At 44.3% G+C, this 16,246-nt stretch overlaps 1 pseudogene; it reads right to left on the bottom strand.

The window, feature by feature from the left end:
• Positions 1-244: 244 nt before the first annotated feature.
• Positions 245-826, bottom strand: LOC134412197 (keratin-associated protein 6-2-like; annotated as a pseudogene).
• Between the last annotated feature and the right edge of the window lie 15,420 nt (positions 827-16,246).

Below are 16,246 nucleotides of genomic sequence, written 5' to 3'. Positions count from 1 at the left end.
CAGGGCAAAGAACAAAGAACACATGACAGTGAACAGCTTCTTGATGGTATAGACCATTATTCACTCTCTCATTTACATAAATTCCCATTTACCCTGATTGACCAATTCAGTTAGGTGTCATTTTTCATGGTAAGGCTTAATGGCTCCTAAGCTCTCTACTCTGTTTGGGAGGAGCCTTGTAGAAGAGTCAGATACAAATCAGAGATGAACGCAAACAGTGGGGAAGAGCAGGATGAATTGAGGACAAAACAGATGCCTGAAAGACACATGTAGGTCAGAGTTCCATATCTCAGTCCATCTTGGGGTCATTTTTGGTCGTTGATGGTCCATAAGCATTTAGCAAGGGGAATAGCAGATGCTGCCTTTGCGCCCAGAGTAACCGTAACGGCGCCCACCACCAAAAGACCCAAGAAGGCCAGCCCCACTTCCACCGTAGTATCCTCCCCCATATCCTCTTCCGAAACCACCAGCGGCACATGGAGTGTTGCCTCCAACGGATACAGGCTCACAGCTGGCGGAGAGGATGGGCCCTGGGATGGTCACAACGAGGGGAGGTGGCTGGATCACGATCTCTGCTGGGGGGATCTGGTTGATGCAGGAAGGGACAACTCCAGCCAGGGTGCCGAGATTAGCAGAGGACACGGTGGAGCCGACCAGTCTTCCAGAACCGTAGCCAAGGCCAGAGCCATAGCCGTAACCAGAGCCATAACCAAGGCCACAGCCGGAGCCGCTACCCCCCTGATCCGAAACCAACAACTGGGGTGGAAGCACAGGATGGGACAGCACAGGATGGTCCACAGCAAGCCATGACTGAGGGATGGAGGTGAGTCTGAAAAGACACACAAAGAAGTAGTAGGAATGTTGTGCGTTGTTTTATTTATTACACCATCTGTTCATAATATGCAGGTTTTATTGCTGTACCCCATCTTCGGAGGGCTCCTACCCTGAAAGGCACCCAAGATATATTTGAAAGAAAGAAACTACATGAATCCACAGGAGCACCAGAAGCTATGAACCTCCATAACAGTGCAAGGGAAAAGGACGTACCTTCATGAATTCCCAACCCAACGTTCAATCCACTCCCAACACATGTATCCCCAAAAGGCCATATTTAAATGGGAACAAAGTCCAGGGAAACAGTGTCCTCTCTTGATCTTTCAAGCTGGTTTAATTCAGATGGACACCAGCTAAGAAACATTTTCCTATTGAATCAGTGCATTGGCCCATCTAGGCTATGCTTGGACTGGGAAAGCTTCAACAGATCCACATACAGAGATCTGCCTGATACAAGGTGCCCTTTGGTTACCCATGGTAACACAATAATGATGGAGGGAACAGGAATAATGTTATACTAAAAAGTACATCCTTATTGGTCCGGAAGATCTTAATTGGTCAGTTGCTGCTGTGATGGAAGCAAGATGCCTCCATAACCTATTATGAAAAGGTATCCATGGCCTAAGAAATCAATGGAAATGTATTTGATTGCTCATTCTCTAAGCTCAGATATTCTTCCCCAATAAATCATAGAATCACAGAATAGTAGAGTTGGAAGGGGCCTATAAGGTCATCGAGTCCAACCCCCTGATCAATGCAGGAATCCACCCTAAAGCATCCTTGACAGATGGTTGTCCAGCTGCCTCTTGAAGGCCTCTGGTGGGGGAGAGCCCACAACCTCCCTAGGTAACTGGTTCCATTGTTGTACTTCTCTAACAGTCAGGAAGTTTTTCCTGATGCCCAGCCAGAATCTGGCTTCCTGTAACTTGAGCCTGTTATTCTGTGTCCTGCACTGTGGGAGGATCGAGAAGAGATCCTGGCCCTCCTCTGTGTGACAACCTTTTAAGTATTTGAAGAGTGCTCTCATGTCTCCCCTCAATCTTTTCTTCTCCAGGCTAAACATGCCCATTTATTTCAATCTGTCTTCATAGGGCTTTGTTTCCAGACTCCTGATCATCCTGGTTGTCTTCCTCTGAACACGCTCCAGCTTGTCTGCATCCTTCTTGAATTGTGGAGCCCAGAACTGGATGTAATACTCTAGATGAGGCCTAACCAGGGCAGAATAGAGAGGAACCAGGCATGTCTATATTACAGAACATTTGGTTTTACACTACACTCATCTGCCTTCTGTTCATCCCACCCTTCTGGAATAAGCTTGCAGTTCAGTGGTAGAATACATATTTTGCATAAAGACGGTCCTCAAATTCAGTCTCTGGAAATCCCAGTTAGAGAGAGAATCCTGTGAGAAAATCCTGCCTGAAACCCTGGAGAGGCACCACCAGTCAATGTCAACTTTTCTTAGCTAGCTGGACCAATGGCCGGTCTGAGTAGGACCTCCTAGAAGAACTCAGAACTATCAAAAGACATCAGAGGTTTCAAACACGCTCCAGATGGCACCCCGCACAGATTCTCCCTAACAACCATGTATCAAAAGTACACAATGAAGGCTTAATCTAACTGTACCATAACATGTTCCAAAGCTCTCCGTAAAATCGTATTGTAATCGTTTGAACAATTGAAATGGCTTGGTCAAACTCACCTGTTCCTCTGAGGAGAAGAAGGCAAGAGAGAAATGTTGAGAGATGAAGCTGTTGGAAGACTGCACAGGCAGAGATGCTTTTATAGTGTGTCCACGGCTGCCTTGTCAGTTGAGAGACACCCTTTTGCACTTAAGATCTTCATTATCTGCCCTCAAAAATCTGCTGCTGCCATCAGTGGAAAATTACTTTAATAACCCAAGAAGGATGCTGTCATCAGCTCATTACGATCAAAGACGATGAAACAATGTCAAATGCTTTTCCTTGTCATTTCCACACACCCCTAGGAATGTTCTCTTCTGCTTGCAGCCCCGTGTCCGTTGGCTTGGGAAGACGTCTTCCACGTAAACAAAGTGGACTAAACAGGGCTGCTCGTTTGGGGATAGGGATGTACGGGAAATGTCATTTGTGCTTGAAAGAGCCCCGTTCACAATCCCAAAGACGGACATGAATGAAACCTTTATTGCTAAAAACGATAAGCCATCACAAGTGGACATAATAAAAAAAAGTGAAGAGATAAGCTAAAATAAATAAGTTAAGCAAGTTCAAAACAGATAATATAAAGTAAAATGAAGATAATGTACATAAATGGAATATAAAGCTAAAAAATATATTTTATTTATTTATTACATTTATATCTCGCCAAGGAACCCAAGGCGGGGTACATAATACTCTTTCTCTCCATTTGTCCTCACAACAACAACCCTGTGAGGTGGGTTCAGCTGAGAGTCTGTGACTGGCCCAAAATCACCCAGTGGGTTTCCATGGCTGAGTGGGGACTAGAACCTGGATCTCCTGACCACCAGTTCAAAACTTTAGATACTACACCATACCATTCCCTTTTCCAGCCACCAAGGGAGTAGCTAGAGACGGACGTTTGGGAAAACTGAAACCTAAGAAGAAGAGAAGAGATCAAGTAGATCAGACCAAAGGCCCCTGAAGGGACACATTCCTTTTCTACAAGGGTCGAGACATGAAAACATTAAAAGGGACTTTTCGGCTTGGACCAAAGCCATATCTTGTTCCAGTATTATGTTCCCACAGTGGACAACCAAATGCCCAGTATGACACTTTAGCCACTACACCACACTGGCTCTGTCACATTAACCAGGGCCGGCGCCAGACTATTTTGCGCCCTAGGCAAGTCAAGCTACTTGCCCCCCCCGCTCCAAATTGCGCGGATGTCCGAACGTGTGTGCCAAGCGGAGAGCTAGGACTGGCTCACTTCGATTTGGGACCGAGCCGTCTGGAATTCACCGGGACTTACTTCCGTGTGAACGCAACCCGCTATGCAGCCTGGTGTCCCGATCCCCTCTGCACGTTTCCTTGGGGGAATAAGGCTTCCGAGTAAGGAAGCGTAGGCGAATCGGGCGGCACTGGTGCCTCCCGGTGCAACGTTTTCTCGGATGCAAGTCCCGTTGATCCACGTGCGCAGGATTGGGAAGCAGGAGAGTTTGCCTTGCGAGGAGTCCACAAGTCCCTAGCTTTCCTGGGGGAAGGGAGAGGGAGTCCTGCTTGCCCGCCTGCCTGGACATCGCGGTCTGTTTGAGAAGAGAGGCGAGGCGACCTGGTGCCCTTTCCTCGGGAGTAAGGCAGAGGCTGGCTTGGGCCAGGGTCGTGCTCGCCACGTGCTTTTTGGTCTTCTGGCAACGGCGGCCTCCGGGCTCAGGGAGGGTGGCTTCTGGGTGGCTAGAGTGGCTCTGGAAGGGCGGCTTCCAGGCAGAAGTCCAAACATGGAGCCCCCCTACCTCAGTGTCCCTGGCTTTGCTTAGGAAATAACAAGATGGTGCAACCACCACCAACAACAACACCTATTAAATCCACACGGAAGCCAAAGGGACTACAAGTTGAATCTTACTTCACTCAATATCACAATTGGATAGTACCCCCCACCTGTGGAGGCTTTAACGTGGATTCCTGCATTGAGCAGGGGATTGGACTCGATGGCCTTAGAGGCCCCTTCCAACTCTACGATTCTAGGATTCTAGGATTCTATGGTGGCTCTCATTTTGGTGGCTCTGGTAATCCATTTTGGGTTTCAGTCACAAAACCATCCAGAGCTCGAATGTACATATTCAGTATGGAAGCTGTTTTGGACAGCTCCTTTAGAGTTCTGGTTGAAATCCAGAATGGCTTCAGAGACCCATCAAAATCACAGCCACTAGCCTCTAGTGGCCCAGAGTGCATTTAGAGCAGGGCAACGCAGATGATCAGGGGTCTGGAAACAAAGCCCTGGGAGGAGAGACTGAAAGAAATAGGCATGTTTAGCCTGGAGAGGAGAAGACTGAAGGGAAACATGATAGCACATAGAGGAGGGCCAGGATCTCTTCTCGATCCTCCCAGAGTGCAGGACATGGAATAATGGGCTCACAGGAAGCCAGATTCCGGCTGGATATCAGGAAAAACATCCTGACTTTTAGAGAAGTACAACAATGGAATCAGTTCCCTAGGGAGGTTGTGGGCTCTCCTACCCTAGAGGCCTTCAAGAGGCAGCTGGACAACCATCTGTCAAGGATGCTTTAAGGTGGGTTCCTGCCTTGAGCAGGGAGTTGGACTCGATGGCCTTAGATGCCCCTTCCAACTTTAGTATTCTATGATTCTATGACACCCCCACACCATTCCTGATGGCAGCAGCCTATCTTAGAGGGTGTAATGGCAGCATAGTGGAGTCACTGGAAATGGCAGGAGAAGGCTTCCAGCCCAGTGTCTGCTTCTCTCTGCTTAATGATAGGGCTGGCCCTGCTGATTCTCTGCTTTATACTCCCTTCAATGCTCACCACGGCATTGTACACCATGAGCTGTGATCAACTCCTGGATAGCAATGCGAAAATCAGTAAAATTGGAGCTCACCGAATTTCCGCGAATTGCACCTTCAAGCTCATTCCGATTTGGGCCCGTAAAAGATTTTGAGTGTCGGTTTTGGTTTTCTTTTTGCATGAAAATATGTGCATGTATCCACCCACCCACCCACCCACCCAAATGTACACATCAAACTGTGTGAATCTTTGAAATGGAGACATTCATCTGCCATAGATTGAGGGGCATTAGTGCAGATCTTTCAAAGGTATGCATCTTATGCACATTTTTTTCCGTACCTCCCCCCCCCCGACTCCTCATGGTCTGAGGATGAAGGGGAAGACCAAGCTCCAGCAGTTCCTGGGGAGGGACTGGCACCAATGTAGGGCAACCCCCTTACTTTCAGGGAGCAGACAAGACCCAGCTGAAGCCCCTCTAATAGGGTCTGAAAGGGATGAAGGCTCCTCCAACCCTAGCTAAGCACAGGATCATGAGAGTGAGAGATCAGTGACAGCAAGCTGTCATGGCTCAGACACAACAGGGCAAATTGCCAGAACCTGGCATCAGGCTCTTAAGAATGAAAAGGTCACAAGCAGCCCAGGGATGATGCCCCCCAAAAGTGCCACTCCCCAGTGTTCAGCCCATCTCCATGAGATTGGGCACCCCTTGGATTGCGATCCCAATTCTGCCTGCATCTAGAAGCCCTACTCTGTGATTTCAGGACTGCGTTATTCAACTCTGCCAGCATCCCAGCCAACTGAAGGAACCCCAGCTGCAGTTTCTCTGCCTTGGCCTCCACCCTTAATAAGGGGCCACCATAAATCTCCACCTGTAGCCAACAAAAGCTGACGTTGCTCTTGAAAACTAGGTTGGCCTTTTTTCTGTAGCATCATGACTTTTCCTTTGAGATCTGTGCAATATATTTGAAATATGCCCGCCATGTTCTAAACCTGGGAGGTGTCCCATCCTCCTCCATAGCTTGGGACTCCTGAATAGTGTGTCATGGACTCCTCAGGGGAATACAGTATATTCTAAAAAGCTTTTCAAGCTACAGTGTACTCACTTGCAATGGAGTCGTAAAAAAAAATAATTAGCTGAAGATTACAGTGCTTCACAGCTGGATGAGCTAGTCAGCAGCACTTAAATTTGGAAAATTTAGAAGCAATTTGTGGTGGAGTGCTTTGTATGTGCTTTGATGTGTTATTATTATTATTTATTTTGCCACTTGGGTGTTGATCATTTGCATTTCCGGCTTGATACCTTTCCAACATAGTTCCCGAATGAACAAACAAGGAAACCTGAAAGCCTTAAGTGCTTCAACTCCCCTGGATAGATTGTGAAATCAAATCCTGAGCTCTGTTTCAGATAGCATCTTAACATTAATTAAATACATGCTGCCTTATGTATAATTATTTACCAATGAAAATGACATTCGTATAACTTACATTAAAAAGGCAGCCATATCAATTTCCAGAAATTGTTTGAATATTTTCCTGTGGATACACGTGTATGTTTTCAGAGATCCTCCTCCTCCTCCTCCTCCTCCTCCTCCTCCTCCTCCTCCTCCTCCTCCTCCTCCTCTTCTTCTTCTTCTTCTTCTTCATCATCATCATCATCATCATCATCATCTATTTCTAAGTTAAAAGTGATAAAAAGTTGTATTTGTTGCTGTGATGAAGGGCCATGTGCTTCTTCCTTCCTCATGAGGTAGGCTAATAATAATGAACAATAATAATGAACAATAATAATAATAATAATAAATTTATTTCTTAAACACCTCTCCATTTTGATCGAGGCAGGGAACAACAATAAACGATAAAATACATAATACTCAATTAAAACATAATATACATTCTTAAAAATATCCTAAAAAACATCCTAAAAACATCCTAAAAACATCTTAAAATTCTACTGGATTGGCCTGCTGGAAGAGATCCGTCTTTCTTTACCACTTTCTTGAATGCTAGTAGACTGTTAAGTTGACGAATCTCCTCCAGCAGGCCATTCCACAGTCTGGGAGCAGCAGAAGAGAAGGTCCTCTGGGTAACAGTTGTTAATCTAGTTTTTGCTAGCTGAAGTGGATTTTTCCCAGAGGACCTGAGTGTGTGGGGCAGATTGTACAGGAGAAGGCGATCCCGCAGGTAACCTGGACCCAAACCATGTAGGGCTTTAAAGGTAATAACCAACACTTTATACTTTGCTCGGAAACTAATTGGCATCCAGTGAAGTGATTTTATAACTGGTTCATGTTATATACTCATGAGTAGACATGTCAACATCCACACATTTTCTCCATTAGTTTGAACACATGGAAATCCAGACTTGTTGAGAGTAAACAGATGGTCTCCTTCCTTTCATTCGCCAAATCACTCAGAGTCCAACATAAGTGAGAATTACAACCATTGGAAATACCCTGGAATTAGGCTGGGCTCTGACCAACTGAAAGGAACTGTGCACATACTGTGGAGTTATTTATTTATTTATTTATTTACTTATTACATTTTTATACCACCCAATAGCCGAAGCTCTTTGGGCAGTTCACAAAAATTTAAACCATGAAAAGCATAATTAAACAACCAACAGTCTAAAAACACAAATACCAAATACAATATAAAAAGCACAACCGTGATAAAACCAACAGCAGAAATTGATAGAGATTAAAATGCAGAATTAAAACAGCAAAGTTTAAATTTAAGTTAAATTAGGTGTTAAAATACTGAGAAAATAAAAAAAAGGTCTTCAGCAGGTGATGGAAGGAGTACAGTGTAGGCACCTCTCTGGGGAGCTTGTTCCACAGCCGGGGTGCCACAGCAGAGAAGGCCCTCCTCCTGGTAGCCACCTTTGGCAGGGGCTCACGGAAAAGGATCCCTGAGGAGTTAAGTATGCACAAGGCAATGTAACAATATCATGGTGTTTATTTATTAATAGCGTTTATATACCACCCCATAGCTTAAGCTCTCTGAGTGCTTCACATAAGATAAAACATTTAAAAACAATATACAAAAATTAAAAACCACAAAAACATGCAACATGTTGCAGGCACATGGGGATGGGATACTCCCTAGAGATGGATGAATCTGACAATTCAATTTTCTCTATTTGTCATTGTTCTCATCTTCAGTTCAGTTCATCTTGAACTTTAAGAATTTCTCCACTCTTCAATTCAGTTACTCCCTAACCTTGAGATGCTGTTTTTCTTTTCAGTTTACATGAAAAGGTCTCAAGAAAATCCATGCACGTTTTCTTCTGATACAGGCATTTTGTGCGCATTTTTGACGTAACGTTTGTTGCATTGGTAAATTTAAATTGGAAATGAATTGAAATGAAATTATGTTTCATTTGCACAGGCCTAATTCAAGAGGTGTCACTATGTCCAGCATGGAGATGGCCATAATGTATCTACCTGCCATGTAGTTGTTAAAAATGAGGGTCCATTCAGCGAAATTAAATGGGCCTGAATGGGAGAATTAAATTAGACCATTTCTGTTAGTCTGACATTCAGTTTTGTTCATCCCAAGTATGAAGAAATGTATGAATTTTGATAAATCCTCATCAAAAATGGACTGAAACAAACCTTTCACCATTCCTAGCTAGAAGAACTGGTCCATATGAACAAGAAACATGTTAAGGCCAACCCAGCCCTGGATGGATCATCCGGAGCTCTGAAACTTCTACATTCAAAAAATGAAATGAAATTCTCATCTGTTCTTAATTCCCCCTCCCCCCAACGTCCTATCTGTGGTGAGTCCGGGACTTTTGGTGGACCTTATTTTCCCAGCACTTCCTTGAGAAGCCTTGAGAAGAGAAGACTGTGGGGAGACATGATGGCCCTCTTCAAGTCCTTGAAAGGTTGTCACACAGAGGAGGGCCAGGATCTCTTCTCGATCCTCCCAGAGTGCAGGACACGGAATAACAGGCTGAAGTTACAGGAAGACAGATTCTGGCTGGACATCAGGAAAAACTTCCTGACTGTTAGAGCAGTACAACAATGGAACCAGTTACCTAGGGAGGTGGTGGGCTCTCCCACGCTAGAGTCCTTCAAAAGGCAGCTGGACAGCCACCTGTCAGGGATGCTTTAAGGTGGATCTCTGCACTGAGTAGGGGGTTGGACTCGATGGCTTTATAGACTCCTTCCAACTCTACTACTCTAAGTTTCTAGGAGAGAGTTATCTTTTGGCCCTGTGCCACTGAGTTTTCCTAAACATACCCATACCCATGATGGTGTCTTGACACCTAATTTTTAAGAAATAAAAATCAAGCCACAGGAATGCTATTTGTCACTACCCCTTCTTCCTTCTCCTGTATACTCATCAGAAAAAGTGGCTGACATGCTAGTTTGAGATCATCAACTAGATACATTTCAGATTTGGAATAGGACTGGTTTCTGAGGGGTATAATTAGTGTTTTCATTCTCTTAATCTGGGCTCCGATCTTTCCCAGAGTTGTTTAACAGCAACCTGAGCAGCACATAATTCACCCTGGTCCACCCCAGGTCACAACAGATTTCTTTCCCCCGTTGGGAATAAGATAAGAACTTTAATAAACCAACCAGATATTTATTGTGCGTACCTTCGTGTAGGTGTGCCACCAATGTTTTTTTCACCCTCAAAATGAAAATGGAGTTAAAATACATATTGTGGTTTCCATCTTGGGACACTCCCCTCTCAAAGAATTGCATTACCTCCTCGAAACTCTTTTGGTAACTCAGTTTCTATTTTTTCCCCTAAATAAAGTTCTTCCCATTCCATTTCCTCATCGGTTTGTGTTGTGTTGTTTGTTGCTGTTGTTATTCTGCACATGGAAATCCTTATATATTTCTGTGAGTATTTCTCAAAATGCATATATTTTGCACACATTGTGTATATTTTGTTCCCCCTCCCCCAAAAAATTAAACACATTTTTACAGAGGATTTCCCCAAACATATAACATTTTTTTTCTGCACACAGCTGTGTAATATACACAGTTCTGTGCACACTTTTCTGTACTTGACACATCTTTATGCCAGATTTTAAATGTCCAGATTTTGATCTGAATGTACAGAAAAGGTGGATAGCAATGTTCACCTGTGTTCTGGTGCATGGATGGCACTTCTCCCAAGCCAGGTGCCCTCCAGATGTTTTGGACTACATGTCCCATCATTCTTGACAATTGACCATTCTGACTGAGGGTACATGCCCAAAACATCTGTACGGCATCCAATTGTGGATTGTGCAATTTCAGGTAGTGTTGATTTGGTAAGTTTGCATAAAAATATAGACTGAATGATTGTCCTTTCTAGATTCTAGCCAATGAATGGGGTGGGAATTTCACATGCTGGAGAGACAGGGTGATGTAGTGGTTAGAGTAACTTGGACTAGAAGACCCACAGAGCTAGGAAACTTATTGGATGATCTTGGTCCAGTTACTGTCTCTCAGCTTGACATCTCAACCTAAAACAGGATAGGGGGAATACTACGCCATCTTGAGCTCTATGGATTAAAATATGCATTTGAATAAATAGTTTTGGGGCACAGTTGTGGATCCACTTCAAATAGCCATGGGCTTGGTCTCTCATCTTTCCAATACTCCTTTCTTACCCTGCTGCTTCATCCTTCTATCAGTGTGAACGAAGAACAGAGCTTTGTTCATGATTGACTGAGCCAAACTGTTCTGGTAAATGCTCTTTTGAAACTGTTAGGAAATGATTATGCCCTGGCCTTGAACAATATTCTGTGAAACGGTGCCTCTCAACCTAACAAACTGGGTGGAGAATTTTGGGAGGCCATTTTGTTCATCTTTGCAGATGAGAGGCAGGTGATATACTTATACTGTCATGACCCATTCTACCATGCTCGTAGATATTAACTAAGAATGTAAAAATAGCTGTGTTGAACCATACCAAAGGCCTTATCAACTTTAGCATTCTGTTCACACAACAGCCAACCAGCTGCCAAAATGTCTCTTTGAAAATGAAGGGGGAGAGAGAGAGAGAGAGAGAGAGAGAGAGAGAGAGAGAGAGAGAGAGAGAGAGAGAGAGAAGCTTGCCTTCTGAAACGGATTTCTGTTGGTGCTCAAAGCTCTGGGTTCATATGGTCTGGCTCAGACACCTCCCTGCCTTGTATACAGATCCGAGCAGGTTACATGTCCTTGTAACAGTGATGACGAAGTTAAAGTTATATATTTGCTCTCTGATGCTGACATATTTGTGACAGCCAGAGTTGCGAGACTCACAGTGGCTGCCCAAAAATTGAGAAGAAGATTCACAGATGTCAATATGGTGAAGTAGTATTAACTTGTATACATTTACGCCCCTTTTAATGAAAATTCTTAAAGTCTTATTTTAATTATTTGTATTAAAACAAACTTTTACATATTTGTGGGCACTTTTTAATGAAAACCTTTTTAGTATCTTTTTTGTATTTTACTTCTTTGTATTGTAAAGTTTTTGTGTGCTTACCTATGCATTTGTAAAGTTGATATGACCATGACGGTTAAAACAACAAATAAACAATACATGTATTACTATCTACTTTTTCCATAGAACACATTTTGTGGTGGTGACCAGGAGAGTTTCTTGAATTCCTACATATCTCCAGAAGCCCCATAAAGGTTGCCGATGTGGATATACCATATTTGGCCATTCAGGGAAACATGAACAAGATGGACTTTGGTCTGATCCAGCAGGGATCGTCTTTGGTGTTTATACTGTTAAGATAAAATGGGACAATTATGAGAGATTAGTTTCCATTTGATTTATGCTCCAGGTTGCTTTTAGATGAAATTTGTCTTTGTGTATACTTCCGTTGTATGTTTTATGTTTTGCATTTTGTTTATCATTTTTAATGTTTTAATCTTTCGTAAGCTGACTAGAGGACTTCAGCTACAGAGTGGTATAGAATGTGATAAATAATAATAATCAGATTTAACAATTCGTACTTCCTGGAGTGACCACAGCCTTGAACACAACCTGTGGTCCAAGTCAGTCCATTTCCAAGTGTACAATTTGATTCATCAACCCTTTCCTCCACTCAAAAAATGTCTGACAGCATAAATACATGGGTGGGTGCGCATGAAAGAATACGTTCTTTTGAAAAATGTTCACACATACACTTTGATCAATGGGAAAAGAATGCCCACATTTCAAAGATGCACACAGCTGAGGTATAGAATCATAGAATAGTAAAGTTGGAAGGGGCCTTCAAGGCCATCGAGTCCAATCCCCGCTCAATACAGGAATCCACCCTAAAGCATCCTTGACAGATGGCTGTCCAGCTGCCTCTTGAAGGCCTCTAGTGTGGGAGAACCCACAACCTCCCTAGGTAACTGGTTTCATTGCCATACTGCTCTAACAGTCAAGACGTTTTTTCCTGATGCCTAGCCGGAATCTGGCTTCCTGTCACTTGAGCCCATGATTCTGTGTCCTGCACTCTGGGATGTGCACTCCCACACTAGTGGCCTTCAAGAGGCAGCTGGACAACCATCTGTCAGGAATGCTTTAAGGTGGATTGCTTTAAGGTGGATTCCTGCATTGAGCAGGGGGTTGGACTCGATTGCCTTGTAGGTCCCTTCCAACTCTGCTATTCTATGATTCTATGATTCTATGACCGAGAAGAGATCTTGGCCCTCCTCTGGGTGACAACCTTACAAGTCTTTGAATAGGACTATCCTGTCTCCCCTCAATCTTCTCTTCTCCAGGGTAAACATGCCCAGTTCTTTCAGTCTCTCTTCATAGGGCTTTGTTTCCAGACCCCTGATCATCCTCATTGTACTTTTTGAGGGGGGGAAATACACAAAAAGATGCCCCAAAAGCAGGAAAAGAAAAGAAACAAGATCACAATTCATATGGATGCATGCCATAGTGAGCTCTGGAAGGGAAGTGTGGAAGACCTCAATGCACTCGAGTTTTTGGGGGTTCATCCCAAGTGTGAACCCCCCACATTTATGCTCTGCTGGAGCTCCTTGGACTGGTGGGATACAAGTGTGATAAATTGAGAAATAAGCATTATTCTTGGTACCATTCTCCAGGAAAAAGGGAGTAAAGAAAGATAAATAAAATGACAGAAAATGGGTGTAGGGTTGCCTACAAGGCATTCTGAGGAGTTGACAAGATGTTAATTATTTCCTTCACATGTTTTGAATCATAAAGTGGGTGTTATGATGCATAGGCAGAAATCTGGTGGCAGCTTAATGCCTCAGGTCACAGTAGGTCATATCTTAACTGCTCCCTGTCTTGGCGAAATAGTATAAAAGCACATGCCGCTCCAAGAAGTCTTCACAGCTTCACCAGACGAACTCTCCTTCAACTTCAACTCCAAGGAGCAGGTAAGCCTTTCTTGTCTAGAGCTGTTTGCCAATGGCCTCTTGAGGTTCTCCACCCTATTTCGGAGCAGAAACATTTTTGGTTGGAGGATCGCCGTTTTACCAAATTTCTCCAGGGGAAGGGGAAATTCTTCAATAGTTCCTTGGGGATTGGGTATGCCATTAGTAACGTCTGTAGCATAGCTCCTTTCTTTTTGTTTTCCAAGACACATCAGTTGTGTTGGCAATATGACCATCATTTTTCATGCTCTGCAATGCTGCTATGGCATTGTTCCAGGGCATGGTGGTGAGAAAATGTCACCCATCTCTCTCTCTCTCTCTCTCTCTCTCTCTCTCTCTCTCTCTCTCTCTCTCTCTCTCTCTCACACACACACACACACACACACACACACACACACACACACACTTGGTGTAGAGGTTGCATGGTAAAGGAAGCTTCTGAGAAAATGCAATTCAACTATAATCTTCTCAGAAGAGCACCTTATTCTAGGCATTTCAAGCTGAAGAAATAGCCATTCGATAGAGATGGAGTTTATCATTGGCCATCAGCCATGGTAGCTAAATGGAATGTCCAAGCACAGAGAGTCTACCTCTGGTGCCAGGAGACCAAAAGGGCAGGGGGGAATAATGCCCAGCTTCAATCCCTGCCTTCTCCACTGAAGAAAGATTCTTAATTAGTGTAGACAAACCAGAAAAAGACCTCTTCTGCTTTGCCCAAGGTCTTCAAAATCTGCTGCCATTCAGAGTAATGGGTGACCATGGGTTTGATGCATAAGAAGGCAGCTTCATGTCTTCATATACTAAAGACATGAAGCTGAAACCCAAATTCAACCAACATGTTTAAAAGCAGAGGGATCCAAACCAAAATTCTGAACAGTAGAGCACTCAATGTCTTAGGCCTGGGTGGATGAATCTTTCACTTTTGTTTCTCCAACGTTCCATTAAAAAAATACATCTCAGGTTCTTTTTATCCCAAATATGGATAACTTTGAGAATATGGAACTAGAATTATATTGGCCAATTAAAAATCCATGTGTGGTTTAGCATGTCATTTCTTAAGGGGCTGGAGCATCTCCCCTATGAGAGAAGGTTACACAAAATGGGATTGTTTAGCTTCGAGAAGAGGAGGCTAAAGGGAGACATGATAGTCAAAATTATGCATGGTATGGAGACTGCGGATAGGGAGACATTTTTCTCCCTCTCTCAAAATACTAGAACCTGGGGTCATCCCATGAAACTGATTGGTGGGAGATCCAGGACAAATAAAAGAAAGTGCTTCTTCACACAGCGCATAGTTAAGTTATGGAACTCACTACCACAGGATGGGGTGATGGCCACCAATCTGGATGGCTTCAAAAGTGGGTTGGACAAGTTCCTGGAGGCAAAGGCTATCCATGGCTACTAGCCCTGATGGTTGAGGTGCTATCTCCTGTATTTGAGGCAATAAGCCTGTGTGCCCCAGTTGCTGGGGAACATGGGCGGGAGGGAGCTGTTGCACCATGTCCTGCTTGTTCATCCCTGGCCGATGGCTGGTCGGCCCCTGTGTGAACAGAGTGCTGGACTAGATGGACCCTTGGTCTGATCCAGCATCAGGGCACTTCTGATGTTCTTATGTTCTTCACCGCTGTGACTTATTTCCCAACACATTCAATGAACACCCTTAATAATTTGTCTGAGTAGGTTCTTATATTCTCCATTCTCTGACTCTTATCCACCATGTTCAATTGAGATCTGCATGTTATGTTTCAGACTCACCTCCATCCCTCAGACATGGCTTGCTGTGGACCATCCTGTGCTGTCCCATCCTGTGCTTCCACCCCAGTTGTTGGCTTTGGATCAGGGGGGTAGCGGCTCTGGCTGTGGCCTTGGCTCTGGCTCTGGTTACGGCTATGGCTCTGGATTTGGCTACGGCTCTGGCGGATTGGTTGGCTCCACCGTGTCCTCTGCTAATCTCGGCACCCTGGCTGGAGTCACCCCTTCCTGCATCAACCAGATCCCACCAGCAGAGATCGTGATCCAGCCATCTCCCGTCATTGTGACCATCCCAGGGGCCATCCTCTCTGCCAGCTGTGAGCCTGTATCCGTTGGAGGCAACACTCCATGCGCCGTTGGTGGTTATGGCTCTGGTGGTTATGGCTTCAGTGGCAGGGGGCTGGGAAGGGGCTACTATCAGGGCAGGCTGGGACGCCGTAGCAGTATCTGCGGATACCCCTGTTAAGCACAACTGGAATGTGTTTATTGAATTGCATCCTCTTCATGACTGGTGACCACGATGAGATTCAAAGCTCAGTTCAAGTGTGTTGAGCATCCAAAAACCCATCTAGCTATTGGGAGGTATGGATGCTCAGCATCATTTCTGGACAAGCCCTGTCCAGATGTAGCTTTCTTTAGATGCAATGATCTTCTCCATGCTCTCTGCTTCTTCCGGTGCTATGGACATTCGGTTAATTCCCCCATGGTGCTTCGACCCCCTTACTCAATCTTCAACAGGCCACTAAGGTTGGAAGCTGATTCATCTTGTCAATGAACTCTTCTATGCCACTCTCAGAGGAAACAGATTCATCATGGAGTTGGGATTTCCTATTTCCATAAACACGGACGGTTTGTTCCATTCCTTTGC

The sequence above is a fragment of the Elgaria multicarinata genome, chromosome 21 (genome assembly GCF_023053635.1).
Source record: "Elgaria multicarinata webbii isolate HBS135686 ecotype San Diego chromosome 21, rElgMul1.1.pri, whole genome shotgun sequence".
NCBI classification, from domain to species: Eukaryota; Metazoa; Chordata; class Lepidosauria; order Squamata; family Anguidae; genus Elgaria; species Elgaria multicarinata.
The sequence above is the reverse complement of the archived record's forward strand: the minus strand, read 5'-3'. Positions and strand labels throughout refer to the sequence as shown.